Source organism: Lithobates pipiens, unplaced genomic scaffold, assembly GCF_037356315.1.
Source record: "Lithobates pipiens isolate NorthernLeopardFrog02 unplaced genomic scaffold, aLitPip1_a1.2 Scaffold_19, whole genome shotgun sequence".
Classification (NCBI taxonomy): domain Eukaryota; kingdom Metazoa; phylum Chordata; class Amphibia; order Anura; family Ranidae; genus Lithobates; species Lithobates pipiens.
Genome location: NW_027507764.1, coordinates 245,017,687 through 245,032,187, shown reverse-complemented (window position 1 = coordinate 245,032,187; position 14,501 = coordinate 245,017,687). Strand labels below are relative to the sequence as shown.

At 44.2% G+C, this 14,501-nt stretch overlaps 1 protein-coding gene across 2 annotated transcripts in view; it reads right to left on the bottom strand.

Annotated features, from left to right (window-relative positions):
- The window catches only part of EXOC3 (exocyst complex component 3), a 344,012-nt gene that overhangs the window by 116,235 nt on the left and 213,276 nt on the right, over positions 1-14,501 (bottom strand). The gene's annotated exons all lie outside the window — the stretch shown is intronic.

Sequence of the window (14,501 nt, the reverse complement as noted above, 5' to 3'; positions counted from 1 at the left end):
TTTAACCTATGTAACTATGTAATAATCTTAAGAGAGCAGTGCCATCAAAAACATGCTCCTGGTCCAAGTTCATTTATCTTGCCAAGTCAGAAATTGTCTGGCAAAACAGTCAAGGCAGCAACTGCGGGGCTGGACCCGCAAGGGCAAGAGAGGCTTCCTTAAAAGAGGGAACATCTCTAATAGAAACAGGTATTTATTGGGACATGAAATAGCAGGATCCACTACTGGAATAGCCAATTTATTCTTTTCCATAGACTAAATCACAACAAAACGTTTGGGAGAAGTGAATAATCTTTCAGGCTTGGGCTAGTCCTTGTACATTCAGTGCATGTATGGGAAAAATCTTTCTAGACGAAGTCAGTCTTTTGATGCCCATAGGGGCTTTTTTAGGATGTGGAGAGTGAGATGCTGCTGCATTTGGTGGTTCAGAAAATGCAAGGGAAAAAATATCATCTGTGGTCTTCACTAAAAAAATGTAGGGTCCTCAATTTTTTCCACAATATACTAAAGGAAAGGAGGTTCCACCTCAGATTCCTGAATCAGGGTGAATAGAGGATGTGTAAATGTTTGGCCTCTGGAAAATGAAGGCTCTAAAAGAGGGGTAGGCAAACTTAGAGAGATGGAGCTCTACTTTAACAACACTGATGAATTCTAAGATCACCGTGTCCTGTTAGGGCCGGTTCACACCAGAACAAGATGCCAGAAAGGCATGTTCCATGTGTGTTTTCTGCTTCGTGTTCAAAATGCACTGCCTTTGTAATCTACTGTGGGTGATGATACATTGCAATCTACATTTGGGGTTAACAAACGCAGTATACGCCAAAAAAAAAAAAAAAAAGTATTGCAAGAGAGTGCACTCAGAATGCAGGGATCAGGAGTGCATTGTGATTAGAATGCAGGGAACAGGAGTGTGTTGCGCTCATAATGCAGGGATTTTTAAGTGAAGGGTGGTACACACAGGAGACCAAGAGCAAGCACAGTTCTGGACAAGGGGCGGAACCTGGCAGAGTGACTTTTTATATTAAAAAGCTGGTGACTGGTTGCTTAGGACTTAGCAGCAAATTGTCTGCAGGTTAACTTGAAAAGTCAACTTGGCCAGCCCCTCCCCCACCCTCTGTCTTGAGCTGTGCTGGCTCTTGGTCCCCGCTATTCACTAATGATAGCCGGGGGGGGGGACAGAGGCGGACCAAAGGCAAGGCAAGGGCAGCTGAAGGCAGAGAGAGAAGGCAAGGGTCGCGGTGCAGACCTGTTCCCAGTCTACCTGTCCCCTATATGGTCGTCAGGTAGCCCTCAATCGACAGGTTGCTGACCCCGGCTCTAGAAGGCCAAATGATGCATGCGTGAGAGGGAGCTAAAGTCTGAGGAGGGGAGCGGCATCATAATCTTACATCGATTTAGGTCAAGGAAACCGCTAATGCCCTGAATGGTATTTTGAGTATCTTGTAGGCCACCTGCAGAACTATTTGGTCCTTTTCACCCAGATCCCTTGCACCTGTGATTATTCATTGCAAATTGAGGGGATTTGTAGCAGTGAACTCCCACAATAAAGTTCAGAATGGATGGGATTTTAGGAGTCTGCATACAGGACCTCCCTATTACCTGGGTACTGATCATGTTACCATGGCTCAGTAGTAGATGGCAGTAGAAGTGCAGTAACATGTCTGCATTTTCAGCAGAAAAGTTGAGTGGGAATGCATCAAGGATTCATGATGCAGTTACAGTACCTCATCCTCCAGAGCCTAAGTTTACAAAGGAAAAGAAAAACTACAAAATCTTAAATGCCCACACCAAAATGCTTTACATAGTTTGTTGTATACATACAGTACATTATAAAATCAGTAAAGTTAAATAAAGACACTGGTACATCCAGTTCAGCTGGTTTGTGTGTTTTCCATATTTCCCATATCCATGTATATTGTGTTTGCTAAGAAATTCATAAAAAAAAAAAGAAAAAAAGTTAACTCCTCTACAATTTCTGCCGACACCATTAACTGTATAAGGGAGTTTTCTCGCAATATCACCATCCAAGGATTTGTATATCAATAGCATATCCCCTCTTAGGCTTCCCCTCAATAGTAATAGGTTATAAACAAAAACAAGCACCTTATAATAAACAGTACCAGTGCACCACTAGTGAGCAATAGTACAAAAGAATAATCAATAAAGGATAATCTGAGATCAAATATTAATATCAAAGGTTATCCAAATACATTAAAAAATAGTCATAACAAGATCTAGATATAGATATTATCACACCACTCAGTGAAAAAGCTCTATGCGATAACAAACGAATATAAAATTGTGAATAGAGTCCAATATATACAGTGGGGGGAAAAATGATTTGATCCCCTGCAGATTTTGTAAGTTTGCTCACTTACAAAGAAATTGAGGGTCTATTAATTTTTTTATCATAGGTGTGTTTTAAATGACAGAGACAGAAAATCAACCAAAAAAATGTTATAAACGTATTTGCAGTTCAGTGAGAGAAAAAAAAAAGAGAAACATGACTAAGTACTTGGTGGATAAACCCTTGTTAGCAAGCAGAGAGGTAAGATGTTTCTATGTTTCTTGCAGTTAGACACCAGGTTTTCACATATCTCAGGAGGGATTTTGGTTGCACTTTTTTTTTTTTTTTTAACATATCTTCTCCAAATCCTTAGCCCTTGAACACACGGTCGGAGATTCTGACAACCAAATCTGTCGGATTTTGTTCGACGAATCTTGTCCGAAACTGTTGCATATACACGGTCGGACAAAGTTGTCGGAAAATCCGATCTTTCAGAACGTGATGACGTAATTTCGTTACGATGGGACTACGTTCAGGCTAGTAGCCAATAGCTTTGATGTAGGAATTTGATCTGAGCATGCGTGGCACTTTGTCCGATCGGAATTCTCTACACATGATCGGAGTATGTCCGATCAAAGCATTTTTTTGGAAAATATTTCCGGCAAGTTGGAAAATTTGGTCCGACGGATATTCAGACGGAAACAGTCCGATGCAGACCACACACAGTTGGAATATCCGACAAAGCCGTCCGATCGGACACATTCCGTCGGAATCTCCAACCGTGTGTACAAGGACTTAGGGTTGCTAGGTTGTTGCTTGGCAACTCAAAGTTTCAGCTCCCTCCATACATTTTCTATAGGCTTAAGGTCTGGGGACTGGCTAGGTCACTCCGTGATGTGCTTCTTCTTGAGCAATTCCTTTGTTTCCTTGGCAGTATGTTTTGATTCAATGACTTGCTGAAAGACCCATCCATGACCTATCTTCCGTGTTCTGGCTGAGGTTTTGCAAACATGGCCCCATCCATTGGCCTCTCAATGCGGCAAAGTGAGTCTGTATCTATAGCAGAGAAAGAGCCCCAAAGCATGTTTCCACCTCCATGCTTGACTGTGGGGATGGTGTTCTTAGGGTCTTCCTCCAAACCGGGGCGAGTCCCCCTCCTCAAGGCGGCACATGTACAGTCATGCCAATGAACATCAAAATGATTTAAAGGATTGTGAGAAAGTGCTGTGGTCAGATTTAAGTCATAGAGTGACCTTATCAGTTTGCAGACTTTAATACTATAGAAAACGTAAGGAGGTAGCTAAAACAAGAGACAGCCAAGAAACCTTAAGTATTTAGAGAAGATATTTAAAGAGGAGTGGACCAAAATCCCTCTTGAGATATGTGCAAACCTGGTCAACAACTACAAGAAACGTCTTACCTCTGTTTTTGCCATCAAGGGCTTCTCCACCAAGTACTGTTTTGCTTGGGGATCAAATACTCTTTTTTTTCACTGAACTGCAACTCAATTTATAGCATTTGTTTTAGGTGTTTTTATCTGGATTTTTCTTTGCCGTTCTGTCTCTATCATTTAAAATACACCTATGATAAAAATTATAGACCCTTCCTTTCTGTGTAAGTGGGCAAACTTACAAAATCTGCAGTTGATCAAATAACAATTTTTCCCACTGTAGATGCACTCTTCCGTGAAGTAGGTGTAGATTAACATAAATCACCTCAGGTGCCACTTGCAGCAATGTTTCCTCTCTACCTTCAGTCAGAAGTAGAGAGGAGACATTGTTGGAAGTGGCAGCAGAGGAAGCAATGCTTGGACTTCTACTCCTTAAGTCATGTGATGGGTGATGAAACACGATGGCGCAGAAGTTTATGCCCCGGCTGTTTAGATCTGAGGTTTGCAACATCCAAGTGATCTTTAAGAGGGCTGCACACCCCTAATGTTCCAAGTCCATTGCCAAGGTGAACTAGAGGAAGTGCACTGAGAAACGTGCATTATATTTTGAAGCTTTCATTAAAGATTGTTTTTATATGATTCAGCACTATGCAAGCGTTTTGATTTTTTTTTTTACGAGCACTACCTATATGGATCATCACATGCTGGAACGAATGTATCAGGAATAGGATTACTGTAAATTATCATGGATTTATATACCTCTTAAAGGGGAAGGCGCAGAGTGACCGGGGGCAGGTCAGTGCTGGAGGTGAGCTTATAGGCTGGAAGGTGGAGGGGCACCTGAGGTGATGTTAATCTATACCTACTTCACAAAAGAGTGCATCTATATATTGGACTCTAGTCACACTTTTATAATGGTTTGTTATCGCATGGAGCTTTATCACGGAGTGGTGTAATAATATCTATATGTAGATCTTATTATGAATATTTTTTAATCTATTTTCTTTGGATCACATTTCATATTAATATTAGATTACAGATCATCCTTTGATTATTCTTTTGTACTATTGCTCACTGGTGGTACACACTGTTTATGATAGGATGCTTTTTTTTTTTTTATAATCTAGCACTCTACTGTCTTTATTCTCATTCACAGTTCAGTATATGTGGGAACACATACAAGTATATAGTGGCAGACTCAAACATATTCGTTTTTGCACATAGTACAGGCCAGCTCATCAGGTGAAAACAGAGCAGTCATACTAATAAATACTTGCTGAAGCAGTCCCACTATTGTTATTTGTTTTTATCTATTAGTGGGAATGCTTCAGCATTCCCACTATTGTTATCAAATTTTTTAAAATGTTCAGCTCTTTCAGTTGATGTGTTCTCTCTTTCAACTTTTTTCTACCATTTATACTTTTTAAAATATTAAACTTTTTAACACTTTTTATTTTAACATTGAAGTTAATGAGGGCATGCGTCAAATCCTTAAAATCTTTAGAGTGTTTGTGAAAAAGCTGTTTAAGTTTAGAGATCATGTCAGAACATTTCATAAAATTTAGGGTATCCAGGCTTTTGTTGTCTGTTTTGTTTCCATGGTTACCAAAGCTTCTTATACACAGTGATGGGCAGTGGGGGAGAGCACAGTCACACCATGTACTGATTTATAATAGAGGAATATGATGGGGCAGTTTTGATGGGGGCAATATGATGGGGCAGTTTTGATGCTTTTCAGCATCCCCACGCATTTTCTCCAGGAAATTTATTTATTTAATTTTCATTTTATTCCGTATGTTTTTTTGGCTCTGCGTAACTTCAGCATACTTTCAGCTATTAAAATCATTAAACTTTTTAAAATGTTCAGCTCTTTCAGCTAATGATTGGACTTCAATATTTTTTCTACTATTTATACTTTTTAAAATATTAAGCTTTTTAATACTTTTTTTAAACATTGAAGTGAATGAGAGCATCCTTCAAATCTTCTTCTGATCCCAAAAGTTTCAGCTCCTTCATACTTTCACCTACAGATGCCAAACAAACTTTAAAATGTTCATAAAATATTCAGCTATCTGGCTATATCTTTTCAGTTTTCGTGAAAAATCCATTTAAGTTTAGTGATCATTTCAGGAAATTTTATCGATTAAACAGAGTGTCTACTAGGCTGCTTAGAGTGGATGATGTCAAAGCTAGAGCACAGAGCCTTAAAAAAAAAGTTCTTGGTTCCTTCTCTATAAATTGCTCTCATGCTCACAAGATCTACTTGTCCTACATAGGTAGGTATTTTTGTCTAGTTTCAGACAATGTGCAGTTTTGTGACATACCTTTTACTTTTGGCTGGTTGAGCTTCCAAATGACAAGAGTTCTACACCTTCTTCCAGTGACTGTCCTGTATTAAATTCTTTACATTTCCCAGTGAAACGCACAGCCAACTTCTTTTTAAAATCGCTGACATGCCCACATTTTTAAGTTTATCAACATAAATTTTATACCGATACGTTCACAAAGGCCGTGTGTCTCTAACAGTGAAGTCACTGTTTCCATAGCATGTATTGTTGTGGATTTATTAAGGCTTGTTTAAAGGGTTCTCTCACACTGTCTCTCACTCATTAGGTGTGGGGATTAATGATCAAAAAGCTTTTTAAAAAAAAAAAACTTTAAATACTCCACATCTTTCATACATTAGTGGTGATGTTAAACATTTTTAATGAAATTCATGTTTATTGTAAAACCATTAATACTTTTCCAACTATTCTCACTTCTTCAACTTTTTCTTACGGATTTAAGCTATTCCTCCAGTTAGCTTTAGCAATTCAGCTATTCAGCATTCCCACTCATTTTCTCCAGGAAATGCATTTTCTAGTTTTTTTAACCACTTTTTTTTTATCTTTTTTTAGTTTTGCATCATCAGTAAAACACTGAACATGAATTATTAATTCCAACCACTATATCATTTGTGAACAAGTTAAACCGAAATGGTCCCAAGACAGAACCCAGGAGCACCACAGTCAACTCCAGACCATTCAGAAAAAATGCCATTAGTCACCACCCTCTACACACGCTCCTGCATACAGTTTTCTATCCCGGTATATACCATGTCAAAAATACCAAAAGACCCTAATTTGTAAGCAAATTATTTGTTGGGTACAGTCTCCAATGCCTTAGTGAAATCTAGATTCACTATGTCCACAGGCCTTCCTCTATCTAAATTACAGCTCACCTCCTCATAGAATATTAAAAGTCTGGTCTTGGAAAAATGGTTCTTCATAAATACAAGTGGGCTTCTAATAATGATACTATTTTCATCAGCAAACAATGCAACAGTGCATTATACTCAAAAGTAACTATTTAAAAAAAAAAAAAACAGAGTAAAGAGTGAAGAATTGCAACATTACACGGGCGCCTGCAAAACTTTGCGGCCAAAGCAAGCATTGGACGATGCGCTTACATCCACTTTGTAGAATTTGGTAAAAGGGTGAACGTACGACCAAGTTGCTGCCTTACATTAGCGACTGGCGCTTGAAGTCGGAAAGCCCAAGAGGTTCCAATTGCCCTGGTGGAATGGGCCGTGACAAAAAAGGGTGCACCTGCCCCTTTAAGGCGTAGGCCTGTACCACAATCTGTCTGATCCACCTCGAAATGGTGGCCGACGAGACCGCCATACCTTTTTTTGGACCAGCTACGGAAATGAACAGAGTGACTTCCGAAAGGGAGCCGTGGCAGACAAATATACCCTTAGAGCCTGGACCACGACCAGGGAATGAAGAGTAACCTCCTTAGGATGTGTTGGTTTAGGACACAGAGATGGTAACACAATGTCTTCATTTATGTGGAACGCCGAAATGACCTTCGGCAGAAAAGAAGGTTTCGGACGCACCACCACCTTTTCCTTATGGATAACCAAATAGGGCGACTTGCAGGACAAGGCCGCCAGTTCTGAAACTCTCCTGGCCAAAGTAATGGCCACTAGGAAGACCACCTTCTGAGAAAGACTCAACAAGAGAATTTCCCTTATGTTCTCAAACGGTGGTCTCTGAAGCACCGATAGCACCAGGTTCAGATCGCACGGGGGAAAAGGTGGACGCATCGGAGGAACTACGTCGGACCCCTTGAATAAAAGTGCTCACTAGAGAGTGAGACACCAGGGGTCGTTGGACAAAAACATCCAAGGCTGATATTTGTCCCTTATTGGTGCTTAAAGCCAATTTCTGGCCTATCCCTCACTGTAAAAACAGCAGGATCCTGGAAACGGAATAGGTGCGTGGACGCCACCCTTTCTCCTCGCACATGGAGATGTAGGCCTTCCAGGTACGATGGTATATCTTCCGAGAAAAATATTTCCTTGCTCTCAACATAGCTGAAATTACAGAGTCCAACAGGTCCAGGTTCCTTAGCACCTGGCTCTCAACAGCCATGCCGTTAAAACCAGCGATGGTAAAGCACATCTGGTGTGCCCCACCGCAGGCACAGCAGCCTGAACACCTCCGGATGCAACGCCCATTCTCCTGGGTCCAGCATCTGGCGACTTAGGTAGCCCGCCTGCCAGTTTTCTACTCCCGGGATGTAAATGGCCAACAAGGCTGGTACAGGTTGCTCTGCCCACTGAAAGATGTGAGCAACCTCCTGTGCTGTAGCCAAGCTTCTTGTTCCTCCTTGATGGTTGACATATGCCACCGCCATGGCGTTATCTGACTGGATCCTGATCGGACGCCCTTGTAGTCTCATCGACCATGTGGAGAGGCATAGCCTGATCGCTCGAAGCTCAAGCACATTGATCGGCAACTTGGATTCCTCCCCCGACCAGAGGCCCTGGATCAACTGTACTCCCAGTTCTTCACCCCAGCCGGTCAGGCTGGCATCCGTTGTGATCACTGTCCAATGTAGAGGTAGGAACGACTTCCCGGACCAAAGTGTGGGGGACCTCAGCCACCAGAGCAGGGAGTCCCTGACTGACTGGCTCACCCGAATCTGTCAGTCCAGGGATAATGGAGATTTATCAAGATCTCCTTCTGCAAGACTCTGCTGTGAAACTGGGCGTAATGGTACCACCTCAAAGGAGGCCACCACGAGTCCCAGGACTCGCATGCAAAAGTGCAGCGAGGACCACCTGTGGTTCTTCAATAGTTTTACAGCGGCTCTGAGTGTTTGCAGTTTGTCTGAAGGGAGAAAGACTCTTGCTTCCATGGAGTCCAGCAGTAAGCCTAGGTACTCCAAGCGCTGAGTCGGTATGAGCACAGACTTCTTTAGGTTCAACAGCCACCCAAATTCCTGCAGGGTTTGCATGGTGATCGCCACATCCTTTAATTCTGAGGCAAAAGCTGCTCTCAGGAGATTGTCTAGGTAACCTACGATCGCGATCCCACGTTGTCGTAACAATGCCAAAAGCGGAGCCAATACCTTGGTAAAAACTCGGGGTGCCGATGCCAAGCCAAAAAGGAAGAGCCACAAACTGGTAGTGGGCTTCCCCAACTGCAAATTGCAGAAATCTCTGATGCCTGAGGCATATGGGTATCTGCAGGTACGCATCCTGGATGTCCAAAGACGCCAGGGAGTCCAGCGACCACTGAGCGAACAGATTCCATTCTGAACCTCTGTACTTTTACAAAGCAATTGAGGGCTTTTAGGTCCAAGATTGGACATAGCCCTTCCATTTTGGGGACTACAAACAGATTGGAGTTCCAGGGGTTCTACCTTTCCAACTCCGGAACTGGAACTATCAGCCAGCGGCTTAGCAGGTCCCTTACTGTTCCCATTAGGGCCTCTCGGCGAGTCTGTTTGGTGGCCAAGAGAGGAACTCTACCTTGTAGCCAGAGGAAATCAGTTCACAGAACCATTGGTCGGATAGGTGAGAGGCCCATCGGGCTGCAAACTCCCGAAGATGACCCCCCGCCCGTTACACGCAAACCTTCATGCGTTAGCACTTTTGTTCACAGGCTTGTGATTCCAGGGACACTTTTGTCCCTCAGAGGTCATCCTGTTGGATTGGGATCGTTTAGTCGAAGTCCCGGACGGGCGAAAAAGCCTCTTTTGAGAGGAAAATGAGGGCCCTTGCCTACGGCCTGGCTCCTTCGTCTTCCTGTCCTGTGGGAGCAAGGTACACTTCCCACCTGTGACATTCTTAATGTCATCCAACGAGGCTCCAAAGAGCCGTTCACCAAGGAAGGGTAGATCCGTCAAGGCTTTTTTAGATGCCTGGTCCGCAGACCAGCATTTTAGCCAAATCAGGCACCTCAGCACCACTGCTGACACTGAAGCCCTGGACAGCAAGGGAAGTGTACCCAGGGCCGCATCACAAACATACTTAAGGCAGTGCACAAGCTGGTCTGCTAGTTCCACGCAGACAGGTGTAGCCTGCTGCTTCTCCAATTTGCGGCGCAAAAGTTTTGCCCATTCAGTAAGTGTCTGCGACACAAGTGCTGTGGCCAGTACTAGTCGTATTGCGGACCTCACAACCGCGAACAAGGAACGGGCCACTGTCTCAGCCTTCCTGTCAGTAGGGCCCTAAAATGCAGAAGTCCCCTCACCGGGATCGTGGTTACTTTATTTAACCTGGATACTGGGGGGTCCAAGACCGGAGGAGCCGACAATTTTTTAAGAAGGCTCTCCTCAAAGGGGCAATGCACCGCATTCTTTTTGGGACCGAAAAGGTCCGTTGCGGTCTTCCCCATTCCTTGTATATGAACTTATCGAAATAAGTCAGATACGGAAACACCTTAGGTGTACGGGCTGGCTTATAGGACCCTAAAGGGACCTGGTGTATCCTGAATTTTCAGGGTATCACGCACAGCTGTGATAAGTGCTCCAACTAGTGCTTTGTCTTGCGCGGACCCGGACGGGGACTCATAGTCACTGTTCGATCGGTCCTGGTCAGCGTCATCTGAAGCAACAGAGCAGTGGCCGCCAGTCTCAGCAGGACCCGAGTCTGCATCAGAGCTCTCCCTGGAGGACGGCACTTTTTACCACCTTTGCGCCCACACACTGCCTCCACCCTGGCAACAAACATTTCAAGGACTGCCGACAGAGCGTCCACTGCACTGTTTGCAGACGAGCCGGTTGCAATTGCAGGAAGGTCTAGGGAAGAAACACCAGTTTCTGAAGCCACGCTGACCCACCCTGTCTGCCACCCTTGGGGAATTGGGACAGGTGCACAGTCCTACCCTCCTAGGTGCTGCAGACTGAGGGGCCCCCACCGCAGGACTCACCACCCTGACCAAGTTCCGTGCCGTTCAATTACAAGTGCCTGTGTCAGCTCCCAGGTGTCCTGAATGAAAAACCGCGCTGTTCTGAGCAGCAGGGACCAGTGCCGAGCATAAAAACCGTGATGGACTACAACAAAATAGTCACCAGCCGCCCTGTATAAGTGATATAATCACAGAGAAAATGGCCACCGAGCTACAGTAAAATGGCCATGCTTTCCACTGAAGCACACCAAAAATGTCCGACAAACAACTGTACACAGTGAAAGGACAGTGAAAATGGCAGCAGAACAGCGCTAAGGCGATCAGCACATGCAGACCTCCAGCGGGGAGACCACAGACACCCAAGGACACAGCCGCCTAGAGCACAGCCCCCATCCATGGTGAGAGCCCCCCAGGGGACCCCTGGCTACAGGTACACACACCACTCAGCAGCCCATCATGCAGCATCCCCCATGGGGGGGCAAAAATAGGGACAGGGAGAAAAGAGAGGGACCCACGAATCAACCTCCCAGGGAATGCCCAGCTGCTCAATCCCACCGAGGCAGGGAGAGCTGTACTTACCATGCGGACGAGCTGGGGACATTCCATCACAGACCCACTCGCTGATCAGTACGGGGTGGTTGCTGGCCACGGCACACTGACAAAGACATTGGTAGTCCGGTCATGTGTGTGCCCCAGAGCGTTGCACTCACTGGCCGCCCCTGGAGCCTGAGGGGCATGTCGTGGCCAACCCAGCGCGTAGCTAGGGTCTGCACACGCTCGATGGCCAGGCTGGGGAGACTACAAGGATCTAGATTATCCAGTCTGTCACCCAGCTGGCTGTTGACAGCAGATCACAGGATCCTAAAATCTTGTGCAAAAGGCAAACTTCAGCAAAAAAATCCCAGGACCGATGGTTCCGCAGGGATCCTAGGTCCGTCTCCTTCACTAGGCAGAAAAAAACTGAGCTGCAGGATGCAGGCTGAGGGGTTATTACTGGAGGGACCTCCCCCTGGGCAGAAATGTAAAGTTCTGTTTTTTCACATGTATAACATGTTCTGCCTAGTCCTCTCCTGAAGGTGGCATAACAACCCTATGGTCAAGATTAATGGAGCTGTGTCAGTCAGTGAACGAAAGAGAAATATTGTTATTAACATGAATGTCTTGTTTATTATACTGCTCATTCATCTGTATAAATGAAGAATGTATTGATTACAGTTGCCCTCTCCTTATCACTTGTGACCATCTTCCCTGATCATCTTTTATGGGCCAATATGCTCTGACCTCGTCTTTTTACTATTATATATTTTTAAAAAATTTTTATTTTTTTAGTTTTTTTATTGTCTGAAGCAATGTTTTTTTCACGATCTATTTTAGCTGCCCTTATTGTACTCTTAGTAGTTTTGGAATGCCAATGATGAACCTTCGGCTTTAAATTTAGTAAAGGACTGTTTTGGCTTGGTAATATGCCTTTTTAAGTTGGTATTTCGGCACCCAAGTTTACCTTTAATTTTTTTTATGTTTGCTGCTGAGTGGAACACACTGACGAATGCCAGGAGTTAATGTGCCCTTAAAGCATTCCCACTTCTCTTCAGAGTTCTTTGTTGTAAGAATTTGATCTCATTTAGTATGGAGGCAGCTTACTAAAGTGGGCTATTTTAAAATTTTTCTTTTGTTATAATTTATGGCAAATCGTATTACTCTGTGATCACTGTTACCTACTGCAGCTGCTGACTTTTAATAATCGGACACTTACCTGTCCCAGGGTCCAGTGATGTGGGGGGACTATGTTCTGCTTGACTTCCCCTCCTCTCTGCGGCGCTGGCATTGTTACTGTGGGTGTCCGGCTGTGGCTTCACAGCCGGGCACTCATTGCGCGTGCACGAGCTGCGCTGCGAGCCATGACTGGCTGGGCAATCATCTGGGATTGGTGACGTGTCCCAGATGATCGCTGAGAGGAAGGGTGGAGAGGTTAACTTTCTTCCTGCGCCGCGGTCTAAAAAGAGGGTTTCCGTCCCCCCCCCCCAAAAAATTACAAGCCAAATGTGGCATGTAAGGGGGTCATCTTCCCTAAAAGCAGAAGTTCCATTTTTGGGTGAAACTCCGCTTTAACCACTTACGGACCACCTGCCGTCGTTTTACAATGCTACTTTGAAGAGGAAAACCATTATGGCAGCAGCTATCTGCCATAATCCCGGTATCCTCTTCTTCAGTGGCAGTCCGCTTTCAGATAAAAGTGGTCTCTGCAGAGGATTCGCCACCAGATCACTTTCATCGGCAGGGGTATGGGACCCCCCCACCAGCACTCTGGTGCCGTAGGAGGCGAACGCATCCTCTTGCTGGCTTGCTTTGGAGACGAGTACACCCATCTCCATATCATTGCAGGGTGGAAGCAACGTAGAAACGTAATTTCCGCCCATTCATGAAAGCTGACCTGGGTACATCTATCTGTAATGTTTACTTATCTCTCTCCAAAGCCCCAAGTACTGTGTCTTTCTGCTGCTCCATTCCTCTGTCATCAGCATAACTTGTGACAAGTTCTCCAACACAGGAGATAAAAGCAGCTGAAAATTTGTGTTGGGAGGGCGATTAGAGGGAGATTAGCAGAGAGCTAGTCTATTTACAATAAAGCTCTGCATGTTTCTTCAGTCCTCTGCCTATGTGGAAGGGGTGTGTGCCTTTCCTCCAATCAGCTTTCACATAGTGTATGCCCAGACTCCCTTCCCACTGCTGAAAAAGGAGGAAACATTAGTAACACCATGTGCACGTTCTCAAGAATATAGAAAGGGAGAGATAGCAGATATTATTATTATTATTATACAGGTTTTATATAGCGCCAACAGTTTGCTCAGCGCTTTACAACATGAGGGCAGACATTATATTTACATTACAATTTGGCACAAAAGGAATAAGAGAGAGCAGGAGGTCTTGGGATGATATACATTTAAAACTTGTGTAGAGAAATTGGTTTAATCTCTGTGCATCATCTGAGGCTGTTCACTTCACTGGGTATAGGACAGGGTTTACATTCACTTTAAGTCAACATTCTCCTCATGTTTTAGAAGATCCAGTGCCTCCATCTTCTCCCCCAACAGAGCTGCACCCTCCCCATTTAGGTGCAATCTGTCTCTGCTGTAGAACTAACTGCAAGGTCAGCCCAGTACTCCTTGAACCTAAAATCTTCCTTCTTACACCAGTTTCTTAGACACTTGTTCATGTCTCTAACCTTATGCTACCTCTCACATGTGGCTTGAAGTACAGGCAGTATTTCTGGGAATACTACCTTGGATAGCCTTTTCTTTAATATGACCCCTAAGTCCCTGATATCATTTTAAAGGGTTAGCTCACCTTTAAAAAAAAGAATGATTTAAGATTGTCATCAATGTTGGGCATGATTTACGAAGGAATTCGATTTTTTGCTTTAAGGACACTTCATCTTCCTTCAACTTCGTCATTTGTAACAATGTTTACTATAACAGCTGCAGACTCTCCAGACCCATCCAATCCATAATGTGCCGAACCAGAGCACCTAGCAATGACATACTGGTAAGCAGGGTTGTCCCGATACCGATACTAGTATCGGGACCGATATCGAGAATTTGCAGAGTACTTGTACGTGCACAAATGCTCCTGATGCCTCATCCAA